This window comes from Pinus tabuliformis, chromosome 1_1, assembly GCF_031772625.1.
Source record: "Pinus tabuliformis cultivar Carrire ecotype Pingquan chromosome 1_1, CPIR1, whole genome shotgun sequence".
NCBI lineage: Eukaryota > Viridiplantae > Streptophyta > Pinopsida > Pinales > Pinaceae > Pinus > Pinus tabuliformis.
The window spans coordinates 735377770-735397366 of NC_142297.1; positions in this window are offsets into that span (position 1 = coordinate 735377770).

The window sequence follows — 19597 nt, forward strand, 5'->3', positions numbered from 1 at the left end:
CGTCAGTGAGGTCTAAGGGGGAAACACGTCGATTTTATGAGCCGCACCACCCGGTGGGGGTTTTGGGAAAGTGCTCCCAAAGCTAAAAATAGATGTAAAATTTCCTTGTAAAACATTGTAATTTTGTAGTCAATCTGAGTCGTTCATTAGGCGGATGATCTCACAGTAGAAGTTATAACTTATGTTTAATTTAAGATTTTTTCCCTAAAAGGAAACCCCACGCTATTGCGACTGCATATATGTGTATTATGAGTGAGAAAGAGAGAGGAGACTGTGTGAGAGCGAAGAGGAAATTACAACGGATTTGTTGTAGGTTGTATCTCTTCATTTTGATGGATAATATAAAAATAACGACTAGTTGTTTCTCCGTGGACGTAGCCCAAACTGGGTGAACCACCTATATTTGTCTCTCTCTTGTTTTATATGTTTTATTTGTTTGTGTTTATGCAATATTTTATTTGTTCCATCACTTTGTAATATATAATTTTATAACATTTTAATGGTTGGAAAGTAAGACATGGTGGAGTTTTTGGAAGTTGGAAAAAGAACTAGGGAAATTTTTAAGGATGGAAGTATTCTTAAAGTTTAACAACCTTGGCGAATCTTACTAGTCCCTAATATCCAAGTCCCTAATATCCAAATTTTAAAATGCTTGATGATAATTTTGTAAAAATGTTTATATTTATAAATATTTTATATTAGACAATATATTATAATATTAGTGATTTTTAAGGTAAAATTATTTTATACTATAAAATTTGGGCGAATTTATTTTTAGAAAAATAGAAATTGGTGAATATTTTTTTTGGAACAAGATGAAATATTAGCCCACCTGCAAATATTAACCCCTAAAATTTTCCCTGTTGAGAACTGACTATGCAGGATTGTGATAGGGGTGGCTTAGTATGCCATGATTCATTGCATGTTCATCAGGATGGTAATCTATTATACTATCAACACACATAAATAAACAAGTTAGTTATATGGCTCGACTTTTGCTCAGGGCTTCAAAACATCGACTTGGAACTAAATGGGATGGTATGCCAAAAATCTAAACATGTTGGAGAACATCTTCCATAGCTGGATGAAGAAATACCAATGCCTTGTCCTTGGTCTAGGCTAGGAATATGATTTCTATATACCCTATTACACAAGCCTAGATGTCTTGTATTACTTGTACATAACAAACGAAACCAGGCCTTAGACCACGGGGAAAAGCTAGTTTATGTTGGGTGTGGAGCCTAATTATCTTCTTTATTAAGAGGTATCACTGTGTTGGACCCCAGTTCATAATGGGGCAGCATCACCACCCATTTGATTGCTGTCAGTGGGGTCCGGGGGGGAACACGTTGACTTATGAACCCCACCACCCCATGGGGGTTTGGGGGAAGTGCCTCCAAAGCTAAAAATAGATGTAAAATTGCCTTGTAAAACATTGTAATTTCATAATCAATCTGAGTCGTTCATTAGGCAGATGATCTCACGGTAGAAGTTATAACTTATGTTTAATTTAGGCTTTTCTACCCTAGAAGGAAACCCTTCACTATATATGACGAAATTTTATTGTGACTGCATATATGTGTATTCTGAGCGAGAAAGAGAGAGGAGACTGTGTGAGAGCGAAGAGGAAATTACAACAGATTCGTTGTAGGTTGTATCTCTTCATTTTGATGGATAATATAAAAGGAAGGACTAGCTGTTTCTCCGTGGACATAACCCAAACTGGGTGAACCACCTATATCTGTGTCTCTCTTGTTTTATATATTTTATTTGTTTGTGTTTATGCAATATTTTATTTGTTCCATTACTTTGTAATATACAATTTTCTAATAGTTTATTAGTTGGAAAGTAAGACATGGTGGAGTTTTTGGAAGTTGGAAAAAGAACCAGAGAAATTTTTAAGGATGGAAGTATTCTTAAAGTGTAGCAACCTTGGCGAATCTTACTAGTCCCTAATATCTAAATTTTAAAATGCTTGATGATAATTTTGTAAAAATGTTTATATTACTAATTATTTTATATTAGACAATATATTATAATATTAGTGATTTTTAAGGTAAAATAATTTTATACTATAAAATTTGGGTGATTTTTTTTTTAGAAAAATGGAAATTTGCGAATCCTTTTTTTGGGAAAAGATGAAATTTTAGCCCACCTACAAATATTAACCCCTAAAATTTTCCAAGTTGAGAACTAACTATGCAGCATTGTGATAGGGGTGGCTCACTATGCCACGATTCGTTGCATGTTCACCAAGATGGTAATCTATTATACTATCAACACACATAAATAAACAAGTTAGTTACATGGCTCGACTTCTGCTAAAGGCTTCAAAAATTTGATTGGAACTGAATGGGATGGTATGCCAAAAATTTAAACATGTTGGAGAACGTCTTCCATAGCTGGATGACGAAATACCAATCTTTGGTATAGGCCAGGAATATGATTTCTATATACCCTATTACACTAGCCTATATGTCTTGTATTACTTGTACGATAACAAAGGAGACCAGGCCTCAGACCACGGGGAAAAGCTAGTTTATGTTGGGTGTGGAGCCTGATTATCTTCTTTATTAAGAGGTATCGTTGTGTTGGACCCCAGTTCATAATGGAGTGGAAAAACCACTCGTTTGATTGTTGTTAGTGGGGTACAGGGGGGAACACGTCGATTTTATGAGCCCCACCACTCAGTGGGGGTTTGGGGGAAGCGCCCCCAAAGATAGAAATAGATGTAAAATTGCCTTGTAAAACATTGTAATTTCATAGTCAATCTGTGTCGTTCATTAGGCGGATGATATCATGGTAGAAGTTATAACTTATGTTTAATTTTGGATTTTTTCCCTAGAAGGAAACCCCTCTCTATATATGATGAAATTTTATTGCGACTGCATATATGTGTATTCTAAGCGAGAAAGAGAGAGGAGACTGTGTGAGAGCGAAGCGAAAATTACAACGGATTTGTTGTAGGTTGTATCTCTTCATTTTGATGGATAATATAAAAATAAGGAGTAGTTGTTTCTCCATGGATGTAGCCCAAACTGGGTGAACCACCTATATCTGTGTCTCTCTTGTTTTATATGTTTTATTTGTTTGTGTTTATGCAATATTTTATTTGTTCCGTTGCTTTGTAATATATAATTTTCTAAAAATTTATTGGTTGGAAAGTAAGAGAAGGTGGAGTTTTTGGAAGTTGGAAAATGAACCAGGGAAAATTTTAAGGATGGAAGTATTCTAAAGTTTATCAACCTTGGCGAATCTTTTTAGTCCCTAATATCCAAATTTTAAAATGCTTGATGATAATCTTGTAAAAATGTTTATATTTCTAATTATTTTATATTAGACAATATATTATAATATTAGCGATTTTTAAGGTAAAATAATTTTATACTATAAAATTTGGGTGAATTTATGTTTAGAAAAATGGAAATTGGCGAATCTTTTTTTTTGGAGCCCACCTGCAAATATTAACCCCTAAAATTTTCCCTATTGAGAACTAACTATGCAACATTGTGATAGGGGTGGCTCATTATGCCACGATTTGTTGCATGTTCACCAAGATGGTAATCTATTCTACTATCAACACACATAAATAAACAAGTTAGTTACATGGCTCAACTTCTGTTGAAGGCTTCAAAAATTCGATTTGGAACTGAATGGGATGGTATGCCAAAAATTTAAACATGTTGGAGAATGTCTTCCATAGCTGGATGATGAAATACCAATGCCTTATCTTTGGTCTAGGCCAAGTATATGATTTCTATATACCCTATTACACTAGCCTAGATGTCTTCTATTACTTGTACGATAACAAAGGAGACTAGGCCTCAGACCAAGGGGAAAGGCTAGTTTATGTTGGGTGTGGAGCCTGATTATCTTCTTTATTAAGAGGTATCGTTATGTTGGACCTGAGTTCATAATGGGGTGGCAACCCACCCGTTTGTTTGCTGCCTGTGGGATCCAGTGGGGAACAGGTCGATTTTATGAGCCCCACCACCCAGTGGGGGTTTGGGGGAAGCGCCCCCAAAGATAAAAATAGATGTAAAATTGCCTTGTAAAACATTGTAGTTTCGTAGTCAATCCGAGTCGTTCATTAGGCGGAAGATCTCACGGTAGAAGTTATAACTTATGTTTAATTTAGGCTTTTTTGCCCTATAAGGAAACCCCTCACTATATATGACGAAATTTTATTGCGACTGCATATATGTGTATTCTGAGCGAGAAAGAGAGAGGAGACTGTGTGAGAGCGAAGAGGAAATTACAACAGATTCGTTGTAGGTTGTATCTCTTCATTTTGATGGATAATATAAAAGGAAGGACTAGTTGTTTCTCCATGGATGTAACCCAAACTGGGTGAACCACCTATATATGTGTCTCTCTTGTTTTATATGTTTTATATGTTTTATTTGTTTGTGTTTATGCAATATTTTATTTGTTTCATTGCTTTGTAATATATAATTTCCTAACAGTTTATTGGTTGGAAAGTAACACAAGGTGGAGTTTTTGGAAGTTGGAAAAAGAACCAAGGAAAATTTTAAGGATGGAAGTATCCTTAAATTTTAGCAACCTTGGCGAATCTTACTAGTCCCTAATATCTAAATTTTAAAATGCTTGATGATAATTTTGTAAAAATGTTTATATTTCTAATTATTTTATATTAGACAATATATTATAATATTAGCGACTTTTAAGGTAAAATAATTTTATACTATAAAATTTAAGCGAATTCATTTTTAGAAAAATGGAAATTGGCGAATCCTTTTTTTGGAAAAACATGAAATATTAGCCCACCTGCAAATATTAACCCCTAAAATTTTCCGTGTTGAGAACTGACTATGCAGCGTTGTGACAGGGGTGGCTCAGTATGCCACGATTTGTTTCATGTTCACCAGGATGGTAATCTATTATACTATCAACACACATAAATAAACAAGTTAGTTACATCGCTCGACTTCTACTCAGGGCTTCAAAAATTTGATTTGTAACTGAATGGGGTGGTATGCCACAAATCTAAACATGTTGGAGATCGTCTTCCATAGTTGGATGAAGAAATACCAATGCATTGTCTTTGGTCCGAGCCAGGAATATGCATTCTATATATCCTATTACATTAGCCTGGATTTCTTGTATTACTTGTAGGATAACAAACGAGACCAGACTTTAGACCACGGGGAAAGCTAGTTTATGTTGGGTTTGGAGCCTAATTATCTTCTGTATTTAGAGGTATCGTCGTGTTGGACCCCATTTCATAATGTGGCAGCAACACCACCTATTTGGTCGTTATCAGAGGGGGTATGGGGGGGAACACCTCAATATTATGAGCCCTCCCATCTAGTGGGGGTTTGGGGGCAGCGCCCCCCGAAGCTAAAAATAGATGTAAAATTTCCTTGTAAAATATTGTAATTTCGTAGTCAATCTGAGTTGTTCGTTAGGGAGATGATCTCATAGTAGAAATTATAACTTATGCTTAATTTATGGTTTTCTCCCCTAGAAGGAAACCCCTCACTATATATGAGGGGATTTTATTGTGACTGTATATATGTGTATTTTGAGTGAGAAAGAGAGAAGAGATTATGTGAGAGCAAAGAGGAAATTGCAATGTATTTGTTGTAGGTTGTATCTCTTCATTTTGCTAGATAATATAAAAGGAAGGAATAGTTATTTCTCCGTGGACGTAGCCCAAACTGGGTGAAGCACCTATATCTATGTCTCTCTTGTTTTATGTGTTTTATTTGTTTGTGTTTCTACAATATTTTATGTGTTCCATTGCTCTGTAATATATAATTTCCTAATAGTTTATTGGTTGGAAACTAAGGCAAGGTGGAGTTGTTGGAAAAATAATGGAAAATATCATTTTATGGTGACCAACCAAAATGCCTAGGCCCTGAGATAGCTTACCACAGAAAAAGGACATACTTGGGACACTAATATCTTGGAGCTTCTGGCTATGGGAATGCCGCGATGCTTTTGGTGCAGATCTAAACCGGTATCCATAGAGAGAAGGTCATTATGTATCTAACTTATTTTCATCTAAATTCTCAACAGGAGTTGACGAATGGATTGAGATCATTTAATGGTATTGGACAAGCATGTGGGGATGTGTTGTCACATTAGGATTTGGAGCCCTAATGTAGTGGCGTTGCTAAAATCATCCCTCGAAAAACTCAAAAACAAAAGTAAACATTGCAAACTATAGATTTTTTGTTGAAATTTTTTTTATGCCCCAAACTAATAGCCAACAATGATCATAATAAACAATGTTGTTATTATTATATATCTATCACATGCATACATTTGTATATGTTAAGAAAAAGTGGTATAATTCACAACAATTATATAAATATAAACATTGATGTTATTATGCCATTGCTCTGCAATAACCTATATGATCCATATGTTGGTATTATTTTGCATCATACAATTTTTTTTGCAAAAAATTATCGCCATATGCAATGTCGACTATGGGTTTTTATTTTTTCTAGGTGATGACGTTTCTATATCAAGGCTCCAAAACTTGATGCAGCGTGATATCCTCACACGCATGTACAATGCCATTAAATATTGTTGGAGATTGCCTTAAATATTGCTCCTCCTCCTCTTCCATTCCCATACATTCATCCTTTTCACAACATCCAATGGTTCTCAAGTCGCTCCAAGAACTATGTGGGCCTTCACAACTATCAAATCCAAATGCACCAAAATATCGTCATTAAAGACAAGAAATTTCCTGGAAATCCCCACCAAATGAAATCATTTTGCATTGGGAAATACCCTGCCACCTTCCTCTATGCGTCAAATTCCCCAGGATCCTTTCAATAACTTTAAGGGGTAGTGATGAAAGTACGAATTATAAAAATAAAAGAGTGATGTTCATGAATATTGTATTCACTATTAACCTTAATACTTTGTTTATTTAACTAATAATATTTGAGTTTAACATTATCTAATGTGTGCATCGATGTTGACACATCATATTTCCCATTGTGTGAGTAACCCCCGCCTACTAGTCCTCTGTTTATTTGGTTTTCTCACCAACTGAACTCTAAAATAAAATATTAAAAACCATGTAATTATCATTATATATGATGTTAACCTTTTGTGAAATATGATATTCATAGAAATTCACTCCTAATATCAATCACAAGTTTGTGCCCCTGTGGTTTTCTAAATTATATTTTATGAATAAAAGAGCATTATATATATAGAGAGAGAGATAGATAGTGTATGAGATGTATTTTTCTCAAACTTAAAAAATTGAAATATCTATACATGTTATCAATGATCTGAGTATTAATTTAATCTAGTCGTAAAGTAGTATAGTTTTTCCTATCTTCTCATTCTCAAACCTACATTAAGTTAAGGAAACAATCATATCATATTGAGGCCTCTTCCCACAAAACCAATGAAATGCCCTCAACCTAATCTAATCTACTCTCCCAAAAAAACACATAATATTGGATAGCCCTATTGAGTTTTTCTAGCAACTTGAAATTATTATTATCCATACATCATATTTATCAAAGTACAATTGTCATCCATGAGATGGAAAGCGAGATTTATTTTGAAATAAAAATTATATGAAATTTGTTCGAAATCAAACAAACTAAGCAATTCTACCATGACAAAAGGAGTTACTTGGGGCACTAGTCTCTTGCATCTTACGACTATGGTGAATGTCACGATGCTTTCGGTGCAGATATGAACCTATATTGACAGATAATAGACCATTCTATATTTGACTTATTTTCATCTGAATTTACAACAAGAATTGAAAGAAAGGACCAAGATCATTTAATGACGTTAGAAAAGAGTGTGTGGATGTGTCACCACATCAAGTTTTGGAGACTTTATGTGACAACATTGCTGACACCATCCCTAGAAAAACTCAAAATCCAAAGTAAATATTGCAAACTGCAATTTTTCTTTGAAACATTTTGTACACCATGTTGTCGTTTCTAGAGACAACCTTGGATTGCTTACAAGACCAGTGCCTAGAACATCTATATTTTGTGTGTCTCATATGATTCTCGAGAAACTGGAGACATCACACACACACACACACACACACACACACACATATTCAAAATATGTAATAAACAACATGGGTTGGTTCATTCATCAAAAGGTGCAAGCCATGTATTTCTGGTACTTCTTCACATATACAACTCACAGAAATATATGCATAAACTAGTGGAGGCCGAGTAGTTCAAGGACTTACAGTTTAATAATCTTTGATAGAGAAATGAGAGAGGATAAGGAGAAGGAGAAACTCATCACATAGAGCTTGAAGTGTCATGAATTCTACACTTATCACATAGGGCTTGAAGCCTCCAGAATTCTACACTTATCTGAGTTAAAGGCATACATAATGGATGAAAGAGGATGGGTGCGATGATTCATGGAGGACAATTTTAAAGATATAATATCAAAGATCCATATAGGCACATGCATTAACGAGTCAATACAAATGAATCTGTAAGAACATATGAAACATTTCTAGCATCTACGGTTACATAAATTTATAAAGGAAACATAAACATAATGGAATTTAACAGAGGGACAACACACTGTGGTACTCAAATGGGAAATCACCACCATTTCATTAATATTCTGAAACTTTCATATCATATAGTCATACAATCTTGAATATAACATGTAGTTACTTCATTAGGATTTTGAACCTCTGTGAAGTGTTTCTTCCCACTATTTATCTAGAGAGGGGAGCACTGAACAATAATTACAACAAAATATCTTCAGCTGAGCCTCAATTATCAGATCGACTAGGTCTCTCAACTTGGGATGGCTCTATGGCCGAAAATCACTACAAATGATTAATTTCTTCATTAAATGGTTGACACATTACATGATTACAAAACAGGTCAACAATTAGATGGAAACGCAAACAAAATCTCCCCATGCCCATCCCTGGGATCACAGTTGCTTAGGTTGTTGCTTGCCCATGTTTTGGCCACCTTTGTCACTCAGCTGATTCTCGTCACTTCTGCCTTTACTACTTGGATCGTTCGTTCTTCAAAACTGAGAGTGGTCAATTATCAGTTTAATGCCACAGTACAGGAGCAGAGGTCGCTTGGGTGGTACTTCGTCTTCCCTCTACGTGGAGCACCATGTTGGATCATCAAGTCCTCCTGAGCTTCCATGTCTTCATTTACTCTGTCAGTGTCGACCCTGGTTTCGTGTCACAAGGGGCCTTTCTGGGTCAGCCCATGCCGATTTTGAATGTTGCATCTCCTTTCTTAAATGCCTCAGCTGCCGACCCACCACACCTTTAAAGTTTTGCGTTGATTTATCATAGATTTATCGCATTAGGGTTTTCCATTAAAGGTCCTAATGGGACGGGACATTTTGATCTACTTTAGCCCCTTTTGCTTCAATTGACCGGGTGCTACAACCAAACTTCTAGTATTTGGGTGCTAGGATCTTTGGGCTCGTGTTTGTGAGGGTCAGGTCTTTCTTAGTGAGAATCCCATGTATCAGTGATTTCTTATGCTCACCTTCAGTGTCTCCCCTTGACACTTGCGATCGTCAATATGCAGGGTTGGGCCCACCCGGGATATTGCAATCGGCCATTTCATAGTATTACCTTTGTTTCTCTATTTTATGACCATGTTGTTGGATATACGCTGAAAAATACCCTCATCATCCCACTGAGCAGAAGTGAAATAGACATTTTAATGTTCGTTGATCTAGGCCGTTGATCCGGGTTGGTTGGTATCGCAATCGCAATATAGGAGAGTGAATTTTTACCATATTCCATAGTGTGTGCCAATTGTTAAGACGTGAAACTTCAATAAAGCATGGTACATAAAATATCGCATCTGAGAGGGTTCATGCACATGGCAATCACAAGTTGGAGGGGACTTCGGCGAAGGAGGGACTTTGATTTGTGCCATCCCTGATTGCGATATCACAATCGTCGGGGGAAGGAATTATCACAATCGACAAGAAGGAGGGGTGACAAGACTTGGATATGCAAATCGGCGGGGAAAATTTGCGATATTTGATATCACAATCATAGAAGTTAAAAAGGGAGACGGGTGGATATCTATCACAAAAAGGGAAGGGGCTGATAGCGATTATCGTTTATGGGTCCTGATGCTTAAAAAGGGTTTCAGCCTGATTTATAAATGTCTTAAAACATTACAAAGGGGAATTGGAAACACGACTAGAGTTGGATATACAAAGGGATTTCAGTTAGAGTTAAAAAATGGGTCATTGTGGCTAGAGTTTAAAAACAAAGGAAGAAATGGGGTTTGTGAAAGAAATGGTTTTATGAGAATATGGAAATTTCTCCAAAATAATTTAAACTAGACCTGTTCTTTTTTCCCTCTTTGTACAGTTGGAACTCTATTTTCAGAAGGTGAAAATATTGGCTCTTCATGGGGACAGGGCATTGTATTGAAATGCGTCAAGAACCTGCAGTCTGTTGAATTCTCTTTTTGGGCATGGAGTCTTTTAGACAAGTGAAAATTTTGTGAAAGTGAATTTTTCAACAAAAACTGGAAATTTCATATAATACTTACAACACACACACACTGGTATTTACAATGGGTGCAAGAAACGTACCTCTAATTCTGGAAATAGAGTTTGAGGAACTAACCATTTATTGGTAGCTCCAACGATTCACCATCCAGATTTTCGAGTAGGTACATATTATTTCCTTTCTCTTCTGAAATTTTGAAAGGGTCAAACCAAAGTGGATTGAATTTTCCATGTTTTCCTTTTTCTTCTCGTTGGACGTCCCATTAGAGAACTAAATCTCCTGGTTGAAGAGGTTGATCCTTGGCCTTCTTTTCAAATAGGGATTTCATCTTCTGTTGGTAATTTTCCAATTTAGCCCCCACATGTTCTCTGTTTTCATGAAGTTCAACCAGTTGGTTTATCCTTCGTGTTAAGGCACTTGGCTCTTCCTCAACTTCTTGTAGTAACTTCGCCACTGGAATTGCTAATTGGATTGGGAAGACTGTAGCCTTACCATACACTAGCTCGAAAGGTGATTTTCCAGTGGATCATTTAGGAGTTACTCGGTTAGCCTAGAGGGAAAACTTCAATTGGGAGTCCCAGTTCCTCTGATTCTCGGTGATGGTCTTCTTCAACACTCTCACCACAGTTTTTTTTGAGGACTCATCCAAGCTGTTACCTTGAGGATAGTAGGTAGTGGAGTGCCTGATGATGATATTGAATTTCTAACAAAAGCCGATGAATTTTTCGGATTTGAAGACTTGAGCATTGTCAGTGATGATTTTCGCAGGGAAACCAAAACACGATAATATGTTTTCCTCCATAAACTTAATTAACACTGATTTAGTAGCATTTCTCGATAGGATAGCCTCTACCCACTTGGTGAAATAATATGTGGCTATTAATATCCACTTATATTGGCCACTGGAAGGTGGGTTTATTTCTCTTATGGAGTCTAGTCCCCATTGTCTGAAGGGTTCTTCCACATGTGCTAGAATCAGGGGGAGAGGAGAAATTTTTTATCTCTTAGCAGACACTTGGCACTTATAACATGACCTAACTTGGGAATGAACATTTCCAAATAGCGTAGGCTAGTAGAATATTGCCTTGAGGATTTTGTGAGCTATGGTATTCCAGCTGTAATGACCTCCACAAAATCCTCCATGAAATTGCTCAGTCACTTTATGAGTTTCACCTTCTACTAAACATAACAACAAAACTCCCACTAGGTCCTTCCAGTAGAGTTTACCATTGGATATGATATAATTTTGAGCTTTCAGTCTCAAAGTTCTGTATTTCGACTTATCCATCGCTAGTGGGCACCTCAGGAATAAGAGATAATGGATGATATTCTTATACGAGGGTGATCCCTCATATTTAGCATAGATATTTATTTATTTATTTATGATTATTATTTATTTATTTATTTTATTTTTTATTTTTTATTTTTATTTTTATTTTTTTTATTTCTATTATATATATATATATATATATATATATATATATATTATTTTTATTTTTATTTTTTGGTTTATTTTTATTTTTATTTTATTTTTGATGTTTTAATCCTGTTTTACTAAACCTCTAGTCTGCCTTCTTATGTTATTAGCTTTATAGCTAAATCTTGGAAATTAGATTTTGATAAAACCTTAGCTAACCCCTGGCCTGTTATGAGCTTAGTAGGATTTATATCTAACTCATATTCCTATATCTTTGCTATCCACCTACCCCTTTTTCCTTCACTGTCTCCTTGCATAAGGATTTCCTTGACCGCTCTTGTTGGGACAAATGCTATGATTTATGAATGTAGCACATACATTTGAAATACCTTCAAATCCTTGACTACTGCATAGGCTTGTTTCTCCAAGATGTTATATTTTAGCTCATCATCCCTCAGGACTTGGCTGAAGAAGGCGATGGGTTTTTTATAACCATATTTATTCTTCTGTAGAATAACTACGGCAATAGTATGCAGAGAAGCAAAAGAAAAGATATAGAAAGGTGTTAAGTAGTCAGGGATGACTAGTACCAGGGATTTAGCCAAATATTCTTTAGTTCTCGTAAAATAATCTTGGGGGACAAGGCTCCACTTGACTTCATTTTCCTTTTCTAGCATATCTGTAATACCCTTCACTATTCACGCATAGTTGGGTATGAACCTCCTCAATAAATTGATTCTCCCCAAAAGGCTTGGACCTCTTTCTTATTTATGGGTAGAGGAATATGACTGAAAGCTTTGACTCGCTTAGGATTGATTTTCACTCCTCCTTGTGCTACTATGTGTCCTAGTAGTTTCCCCTCACTCAGGGCAAACTAAAATTTCTTAGGATTCAAGGAAAGACCATACCTCATGCATTTCTCAAAGGTGAGCTTCAAGTGGAGGATGTGTTCTTCATCGGTCTTACAGAAGACTATGATATCTTCCAAATATACCACTACAAACTTGTCTTGAATCCCTACAAAAGCTATATCCATAGCTCTCTGAAACGTGGCCCTTGCATTAATAAGATCGAAAGGCATGTGAGCATACATGAATGTTCCCCACAGGGTGGTGAAAGAAGTCTTCTTCTGATTTTCAGGGTGGATTTCCACTTGGTTGTAACCAGAGAACCCATCCATCATGGACATTTTGACTGACCCAACCATCTTCTGCAATATGTAATCCATCTTAGACAACAGGTAGTTGTCTTTCAACAATGCTTTGCTAAGGTTTCGAAAATCTACACATAGCCTTATTTCTCCATTCTTTCTCCATATTGGACTAGGTTGGGCACCCACTCCGAATACCTTAAAGGAACTATGATTTTAGCTTGTAGAAGTTTCCTCACTTATTTTTCAATGGAGGGGAGTAAGAGTGGATTAATCTTCCTGAGCTTATGCTTGCATGGTTTTATTCCACCCTTTAAAGGAATCTTATGTTGTATGATGTTAGTATCAAATGATTTTAAGTCCTCATAAGACCAAGGAAAAACCTCCTTATAGGTTTTGAAGAGATTTAAATACCTTTGTTTATATTGTGAAGGGATTCCTTTGGATAGTCTGACCATCTGGGGATCATCCTCTGAGCCTATATTTTACTCTTCTACTTATTCGTCCATCTCTAGAGCCATTGGTTTGGAGGCTGCATCATCCTTATTAAATAATCTTTCCATTGGGACTAGCCCATGAGGAATGGTATTCCCTTTCATTTGTAGAATTTTATGTCCAGCCATTATGTCTTCCCACAAAGTTGGTTCTTGATTTTCCTCTTTTTTCTCTCCTTAATCAAAGGTTGAGTTAGCAAACTCCCCAACTACTTCTATAAATTGTTTGATCTGCTCATTGTCCTCAAATACTTGCCAGTGCTTGACATTATTAGGTACAGAGGGTCTGTATCTAACCTCCACCTTGTACCTGAGAAGCAGGTTTTGAGGGGGTTTGAAATTGCTTGCTTCTATAGCAAGGGAATCATCCATTACGTTTCCTTCTTTGGGAATAAATTGAATATTAAAGGTCAGGAAGAAGTTATTAATAAAATCCCAAATAACATTCTGGTAAGTCCTCAATTTGGGGTGTTTAGCTTGGCACTGATTTCTTATCTGCTTTACAATTAGCTCGAAGTCTCCATGCATAGTTAAGCATTCAATATTCATATTCCTTGTTGTTTGTAGCATAAGGAGCAATGCTTCATACTCTGTCACATTGTTGGTTGCCTCAAACTCCAGTTTGAATGATAGGGGTATCAAGCTACCCTTAGGAGATACCAACAATACTCTTACTCCATTTCCCTTTTTGGAATTTTCTCCGTCAAAGTATAATTTCCACACTTTGTTTTCAATTCTGGTTGGTGTTCTAACTGCATTGTTAGATGTATTGCTGTTCTTCCAAGATGGTCTCATCCTTTTCTAGGAACAAGCAGGAGAGGTCGCTTTCTTTTCCATACACTGGGAAATTTTTAGAACCTTCAGCTGGGGTCACAATTTTTACAAATCTGGACTCTCCGTGCAACCTCCTTTCTTTGCCTCCAAAAGTGGGAACAATGGCATAAGTTAGATATAATTTGATAGAGCCCCCCACCTTGCAATCCCAAGACCTAGATAGGAGCATGCTCAATTGAGGAGGAATATCTGCCACTACAATGTTCATCCCTACGCTCTTCACAGGGATTTGAGCCAAGTTTACCACCAGATCTTTTATCATTCCCAAGAATTTGACCCTCTTAGGGTCAAGGGAGTATAGGTCCTTATAAGGCCTGGTGATCTGAAAGCGAAGTTTTTCCATCATTTCTAAGGGCATGAGGTTATGTGAGGCTCTAGAGTCCAACATGGAGTTATGCAATAAGAGGTCATGAATTACCAGGGTCACATAGAAGGATGTAGTGGAAGGATCAAGTTCTTCAACATGAGGCCCAAAAACAACCATGGGTCTTTCTTCTTAAAGGTTTAGACAATCATGGGTTGGTACTAAGGTGGATGGAAGCATGAACTGAAAGACTTTGGCTTTATAAGTGTGTTTCTTTAGAAGTTCAATTATAGGAATAGGGATCTTTACCTTTTCGAGTTCCTTCTAAAGATTGAATATAGGTTGTATTTTTTCTACACCTCCTAGCTCTGCTTCTCTTTCCTTATCGGGGGGTAATTTTTATCAGAACAAGTGCCTTCTCTTCTATGTGTACCTTAGAGCTATTGCATTCCTTATTTGAGGGGAATTTTAGCATGGATAAGTAAGGATTTAGCTTACCTTCCCCTTTATCTGGCACTCAGGGAATATCTTGGGGAGTAGTTCCCTCTTATTGTTCTAGTTCCCTTGACCTCTTTCTTGAATATCTCAGATCATACCTTCGGTGTAGTTTTTCTTGCATGAAATATGCAATTTGTTTACAATAGTCACCTATGTCCTCCTCATTTGTTGTTGCTTCTCTATCATGACTTGTCTCCTGGTGAGCCATATTTTCATGTTCTTCTTCAGAGAAAGAGGAATACAAGTTTCCCTACATCTCATGTGTATCTGATGATTGTTCATCAGGATCATCTTCTAAATATAGAGGATGAGGGATTTGATCAAGTTGGTCCTTTATTTCCCTTGGAAGTATCTGCAATGGTGGCCTTCTGTACTTGGGGTTATAACTTCGGTTTACCTTGAGCATTCGGTTTCGGGAGACTCTTGTTATCCAAATCAAGCTTCACTACCTTATGCGATAAACTCTTGATGAGTTTATCCATTTCTTCCCACTTTAGATCTAGGGATTCTTTAGCTTGAGCAAAGGAGGACGTATCTTCTTTCTCTATTTTCTTCTCAGCAGGTTCATCCTTACCTCTTAACTTCCCTGTCGAGGTGAAATTTGCTTCTACCTCAAGAGAATCAACTTGGAGTTGATCCAAAGTGCAAGACTTCCTTTCTCTCATGGTAAAACCAAAGTCGGATTCAAAGGCCCCCACAAATACTACGCAAGAAATAGCTTGAGGGGGCTTTATCTCACCAGGCAGGTTATTATACTATTTGTTGAACCCTTTTATGAATTTTGAAATATCCTCTTTCAACTTCTTCCTTATAGAATTGAACTCTGTGAGGACATACTCATGCTTTCTCTTTTTGACCCCACTTTTGTGTGAAAGAGTTTTCGAGTTCCTCCCAGGTAGTGATGGAGGCATTAGGTAGGGATTTAAACCATCTTCTAGCTTCTCCATCAAGGGATTGTACAAAGAGTCTTAGGACCACATCCAGTTGTTCCACATTTAGATTCTCAGCAAAAGCATAGTAGGTTTCAATGTGCCTATGTGTAGTGCTTTCATCCTCTCCATTGAACCTAGTGAAAAGCTTTAGGTAGTCCTGCGGCATAGCACTTAGAGGTTGAGGTAAGTTAAGAGGGGCGTATTTATTCAGTAAGAAAACCAGAACAACCATCTGAATTAATGGTGGGGGGTTGAGATTTTCCAGAGAAACTTGGGCCAAAACCACAGTAGTTGGAGTGGCTAGACTGAGAGCAGGGTATGTAAGGATCTTAGGAGTAAATTTTAAGCAGAGAATAATAGCAGGTTGGGAGCTAGATGAGGAGGCTTCAAAGAATGATGAGACAATAGCATAGGTAGTAGGAGTTTTCTCCTTCTAGACTCTCTTGAAAATTAATTTCTCTAGGTCAGATACAGATGGGGTTTTCTGCTCTGAGGTATCTGAGCGAGTGTGAGGCTTTCTAAAAGTCGAGATGATAAATAAAAATGGGATTTGTGGAGTCGCCAAGGTGATGAGGATGAAATCAAAACGTCTTTTCTCACCTACACAAAGAGTGCTTAACTTATTGTATCCTAAGAGAAAAATCCTTCAATATGTTACCTGGAAACGACGCCAGAAGATGTTGTCACTTCGATAGATAACCTCATATTTCTTACAGGACCAGTGCCTGGAACATCTAGATTTCGTGTGTCTCATATGATTCTTGGGAAACTAGAGACATCACATATATTTTTTTGTGTGTGTGTGTGTATATATATATATATATATATATAGATATAGATATATAAAATAAACAACATGGGTTGGTTCATTCATCTAAAGGCGTAAGCCATGTATTTTTGGTACTTCTTCACATATACAACTCATAGAAATATATGCATAAAATAGTGGAGGCCAAGTAGTTCAAGGACCTACAATTTAATAAGCTTTGACAGAGCAATGAGAGAGGATAAGGAGAAGGAGTAACTCATCACATAGAGCTTGAAGCGTCAGGAATTCTACACTTATCACATAGAGCTTGAAGCCTCCAAAATTCTACACTTATCTAAGTTAAAGGTAGACATAATGGATGAAATAGGATGGGTGTGATGATTCATGGAGCACAATTTTAAAGATATAATATCAAAGATCCATACAGGAACATGCATTAACAAGTCAATACAAATGAATCTGAAAGAACATATGAAACATTTCTAGCAGCTACGATTACATAAATTCAGAGAGGAAAGATAAACATAATGGAATTTAACAGAGGGACAACATATTGTAGTACTTGAAGGGGGGAATCACCACCATTTCATTAATATTTTGAAAGATGCATATATCATAAAGTCAAGTCTTGAATATATCATGTAGTTCTTTCTTTAGGATTTTGAACCTTTGTGAAGTGTTTCTTCCCACTATTTATCTTGAGAGGGGAGCATTGAACAGTGATTACAACAAAATATCTTCAGCTGAGCCTCAACTATGAGATCGACTAGTTGTCTCAGCTTGGGATGGCTTTGTGGCCCAAAATCACTACAAAATATTAATTTCTTCATTAAATGGTCTACACATTACATGATTACAAAACTAGTCAACAATTAGATGGAAACGCCAACAAAATCTCTCCATGCCCATCCCTGGGATCGCCTTTGCTTAGGTTGCTGCTTTCCCATGTCCTGTCCACCTTTATCACTTAGTTGATTCTCATTGCTTTTGCCTTTACTTCTCAGATTATCCATTCTTCAAAACTGGGAGTGTTCAATTATAAGTTTAATGCAATAGTACAGGAGCACAGGTCGCCTGTGCGATAGTTCATCTTCCCTTTGCATGGAGCACCATGATGGATCATCAAGTCCTCCCAAGCTTCCATGTCTTCATTTACTCTGTCAGCGTCAACCCTGGTTTTGTGTCACAAGGGGCCTTTCTGAGTTAGCCCATGCCAATTTTGAATGTTGCATCTCCTTTCTTAGATGCCTCAGCTTCCGACCCACCACACCTTTAAAGTTTTGTGTTATTTTATTGCGGATTTATTGCATCGTGGTTTTCCATTAAAGGTCCTTACGATATGGGACATTCTGATCTACTTTAGCCCCTTTTGCTTCATGTGACTAAGGGCTACGACCAAGATTTTAGTCTTTGGGTGCTAGGACCTTTGGGCTCGTGTTTGTGAGGTTCAGGCCTTTCTTAATCAGAATCCTGCGTATCAATGATTTATGATGCTCGCCTTTGGTGTCTCCCCTTGAAACCTGTGATCATCGATATGCAGGTTGGGCCCACTCCGAATATCGCAATTGTCCATTTCATAGTATTACCTTTGTTTGCTCTGTTTGATGACTGTGTTGTTGGATATACGCCGAAAAATACCCTCGTCATCCCACTGAGCGGAAGCGAAATAGACGTTTTAATGTTTGTTTATCTGGACCGTTGACTTGGGCTGATTCAATCTAGGATGTTGATCTATGCTGGTTGGTATCACAATTACAATACAGGAGAGGGAATTTTTACCATATTCCATAGTGCTTGCCAATTTTCCAGACGTGAAACTTCAATAAAGCATTATACATAAAATATCGCATCCGAGAGGGTTCACACACATTGCAATCGCAAGTTGGAAGGGACTTCAATGGAGGGGGGACTTTGACTTGTGTGATCCATGATTTCGATATTGCAATCTGCGAGGGAATGAGTTACCGCAATCGGTGAGAAGGAGGGGTGACGGGTCATGGATATGGCAATTGCCGGCGAAACTTTGTTGTATGTGATATCGCAGTCACAGAAGTTAAAAAGGGAGACGAGCGGATATGTATCACAAAAATGGAAGGGGCCAATAGCGATTATGGTTTGTGGGTCACGATGCTTAAAAAGGATTTCAACATGATTTTTGAATGATTTAAAACATATAAAATAGGAATGGGAAACACATATAAAGTTGGATATACAAAGGGATTTCTGCTAGAGTTAAAAAATGGGTCATTGCGGCTAGAGTTTAAAAAATAAAGGAAGAAATGGGGTTTGTGAAAGAAATGGTTTTAAGAGAATATGGGAATTTCTCCAAAACAATTTAAACTGGACCTATTCTTCCTCCTTTAATCTCCAATTTGCAAAGCACATCAACCTCTTTCATAAAAGTAGCACATAGATGAAAATGATTAATCAAACTAAAAACTATTTCTAGGGGTTATCATGGATAACATATGGCTTGAGGCTACCTCCAAACATCTTTGTTCTTTTTCCCCTCTTTGTACAGATGGAACTCTCTTTTCAGAAGGTGAAAACACACCCCAAACTAATATCCCAACACCGATCATATATGTCACTGTGAAGTAGTGACATAATAATAAAAAATATATATATATATTGTTGGGCGCGGGATCCCCCAAGGGAAGTTTTGAGGCTTAAAGCCCATATTTTGGTCCAATTTTGTAAT